A 3959-nucleotide genomic window follows, 5' to 3' on the forward strand; every position below is an offset into this window, starting at 1 on the left:
ACCATTCCGAGGCGGCCCCGAAGCCTCTTCCGTGTAGCCGTTGGGTCCTTCTCGCCGCATCCCTCGCCTCGCACCCCGATTGCTATGCGGTGAGGCTCCTCGGCCGCCTTGGAACTATCTGTGTATCGGACGCGTCGCGGGATAAGGGGTTGTCACTGGTAGTCGCCCCAAGCGCGTCCGATGCTTGGACCATTCCGAGGCGGACCTGAAGCCTCTTCCCTCTAGCCGTTGGGGCTTTCTCGCCGCATCCCTCGCCTCGCACCCTGATTGCTATGCTGTGAGGCTCCTCGGCCGCCTTGGAACTATCTGTGTATCGGACGCATCGCGGGATAAGGGGTTGGCAGTGGTAGTCGCCCCAAGCGCATCCGATGCTTGGACCATTCCGAGGCGGCCCTGCAGCCTCTTCCGTCTAGCCGTTGGGGCCATCTCGCCGCATCCCCCACCTCGCACCACGATTGCTATGCGGTGAGGCTCCTTGGCCGCCTCGGAACTATCTGTGTATCGGACGCATCGCGGGATAAGGGGTTGTCACTGGTAGTCGCCCCAAGCGCGTCCGATGCTTGGACTATTCCGAGGCGGCCCTGCAGCCTCTTCCGTCTAGCCGTTGGGGCCATCTCGCTGCATCCCCCACCTCCTCGGCCGCCTCGGAACTATCTGTGTATCGGACGCATCGCGGGATAAGGGGTTGGCAGTGGTAGTCGCCCCAAGCGCGTCCGATGCTTGGACTATTCCGAGGCAGCCCTGCAGCCTCTTCCGTCTAGCCTTTGGGGCCATCTCGCCGCATCCCTCGCCTCACACCCCGATTGCTATGCGGTGAGGCTCCTCGGCCGCCTGGGAACTATCTTCGTATCGGACGCATCGCGGGATAAGGGGTTGTCACTGGTAGTCGCCCCAAGCGCGTCCGATGCTTGGACTATTCCGAGGCGGCCCTGTGGCCTCTTCCGTCTAGCCGTTGGGGCCATCTCGCCGCATCCCCCACCTCGCACCCCGATTGCTATGCGGTGAGGCTCTTCGGCCGCCTTGGAACTATCTTCGTATCGGACGCATCGCGGGATAAGGGGTTGTCACTGGTAGTGGCCCCAAGCGCGTCCGATGCTTGGACTATTCCGAGGCGGCCCTGCAGCCTCTTCCGTCTAGCCGTTGGGGCCATCTCGCCGCATCCCCCACCTCGCACCCCGATTGCTATGCGGTGAGGCTCCTCGGCTGCCTTGGAACTATCTTCGTATCGGACGCATCGCGGGATAAGGGGTTGTCACTGGTAGTCGCCCCAAGCGCGTCCGATGCTTGGACTATTCCGACGCGGCCCTGTGGCCTCTTCCGTCTAGCCGTTGGGGCCATCTCGCCGCATCCCCCACCTCGCACCCCGATTGCTATGCGGTGAGGCTCCTCGGCCGCCTTGGAACCATCTTCGTATCGGACGCATCGCGGGATAGGGGGCTGTCACTGGTAGTCGCCCCAAGCGTGTCCGATGCTTGGACCATTCCTAGGCGGCCCTGAAGCCTCTTCCGTCTAGCCGTTGGGGCCTTCCCGCCCCATCCCTCGCCTCGCACCCCCGATTGCTATGCGGTGAGGCTCCTCGGCCGCCTTGGAACCATCTGTGTATCGGACGCATCGCGGGATAAGGGGTTGGCACTGGCAGTCGCCCCAAGCGCGTCCGATGCTTGGACCATTCCGAGGTGGCCCTGAAGCCTCTTCCGTCTAGCCGTTGGGGCCTTCCCGCCCCATCCCTCGCCTCGCACCCCGATTGATATGCGGTGAGGCTCCTCGGCCGCCTTGGAACTATCTGTGTATCGGACGCATCGCGGGATAAGGGGTTGGCACTGGTAGTCGTCCCAATCGCATCCGATGCTTGGACCATTCCGAGGCGGCCCTGCAGCCTCTTCCGTTTAGCCGTCGGGGCCTTCCCGCCGCATCCCTCGCCTCGCATCCCGATTCCTATGCAGTGAGTCTTCTCGGCCGCCGCGGAACTATACCTGTTATTGCTACTGCATCCTTCGGCTGGTAACCTCCTCTGCCGCCTTGGAACGTTCTCTTTGTCGGACGCGTCGCGGGATAAGGGGTTGGCACTGGTAGTCGCCCCAAGCGCGCCCGATGCATAGACCGCTCCGAGTCGACCTTGCTTTCAGCCTCTCACATGCATAGACCTCTCTGAGTCGACCCTGCAGCCTCTCACGTTTAGCCTTTGGAATCTCGCCTCACAACATGATTGCTATCCTTGATGCATCCCTTGCCTCGAGCCCTGATTGCTTTCTTGGCTGCATCCCTCCTCTCCTCACAGCCCGGTTGTCATCACTGCTTCATCCGTCGCTTCATGCATTCTGGCTGCTGGGCCCTTCCCACCGCACACCTCGATTGCTATCTCTTCTGCATCACACACCCCGATTGCTATCTCTGCTACATCCCTCGGCTCTCACTTCTGCATCCTTCGCCTCACACCTCGATTGCTATCAATGCTGCATCCGTAACCTCACACCCCGATTGCTATGCGGGGAGGCTCCTTGGCCGCCTTGGAAATTTCTGTGTGTCGGACGCACCGCGGGATAAGGGGTTGGCACTGGTAGTCGCCCCAAGTGCGCCCGATTCTTAGACCGCTTCGAGGTGACCTCGTAGCCTCTTTCGTCCAGGCTTCCTGCCTTCAACGCCCTTTTTACACCTCGATTTCTATGCGCGGGCTCGTTGGCGTCTATCACCTCTCTGCGAAGAGTGGCACGATGATTGTTGGGGTAAATCGTAGCAGTCCGATCTCTGGCCTTGGGCCATTGTGAGGGCTGATCGATTTCCTGTGCGCATCTCGTGTTCGCCCAGTAACAGACTCGACGACTTGTAATCGGTCTTGTTCCCGATTGTTCCTGGAGGTAGTCTTCGGAACTCTTGGATTTGACCTGTCACTCGAACTGTCCTCTTCCGAGGATGCTTGTGTGTGTGTGCTTGTGCCATTTCCTTGGCGGTATTAACGAGATATTAAAGAGCGGAGTGAGCGCCTCGCCCAGCTATGTTTGGGGCTCTCACTCCCTTACCCGGTGTGCGACCGCTTTGCACGTAGGTTGCGGAGCATCGCGACTCTTTCGATGTTTGGCGGTTGTCTTCCGGTGATGCGTTGGTCCCGAAGTGCACGTTACTAGCATTTCTGCCATTGTTCTCGATCTTTGGCACGTTCCTTCGTTGCAATTGGATATATATCTCCGTTTATACGCGCAGGCTTCTCCCGCCTATTCAGCGCTGTCCCACTCTCAGCACTCTCGTGGTCTCCTTGGCTTCTCTCTCCCGTGAGCGAGCTCTCTTCTCGAGTCTTTTCCATGTCCCATGGAGGTTGCCTTGCGAAATTCGGGCACACAAACGTGACCGGATAAGAGCGGAATTGCCTATGAGGAGAAGCTCACCTTAGGGAGCAGCAATGCCGAGTGTTTCGACAGAGGGTAGAGGGGGCGTTGTTTGGGCGGTTGCACAAAAGAGTGCTACGTTTGCACTGAAGGTTGCTTCTTCGTCTCCGACGAACTCTTCGAGGCAAAAAAGCTTGTTTACGGGGTCGAGGTGGGACTGTTCGTGCGAGTTGCGCCACCAAAAGTGCGTAGGGGGCATATACCTGGGAAATGGATGTCTCTGAGTGGCCTTACTCGGTCGCGTGCACGGTGCATTCTCTAACGGCAGGACTGTCGCGAGCATGTGCGGTTCGGATGTTTTCGGGTAAAGGGTTCCGTACGGGATGTTCTTCCCAGGCTCCTGTGAACCGAGACTCTGCATCGTCATGCTCCGGCTCCCGTGGGTGCTTCATGCCTCGTCGAGCTGTTTGTCGTGGACGATTAAGGCCGAGGCCTTCCTTCGAGAGGGGAATTGTTCAGGCTGGTCGAGGCGGGATTGTTCGTGCGGGGTGCACCACCAAAAGTGCGTAGGGGGCATATGCCTGGGAAATGGATGTCTCTGAGTGGCCTTACTCGGTCGCGTGCACGGTGCACAGTCTC

Source organism: Cryptomeria japonica, unplaced genomic scaffold, assembly GCF_030272615.1.
Source record: "Cryptomeria japonica unplaced genomic scaffold, Sugi_1.0 HiC_scaffold_114, whole genome shotgun sequence".
NCBI lineage: Eukaryota > Viridiplantae > Streptophyta > Pinopsida > Cupressales > Cupressaceae > Cryptomeria > Cryptomeria japonica.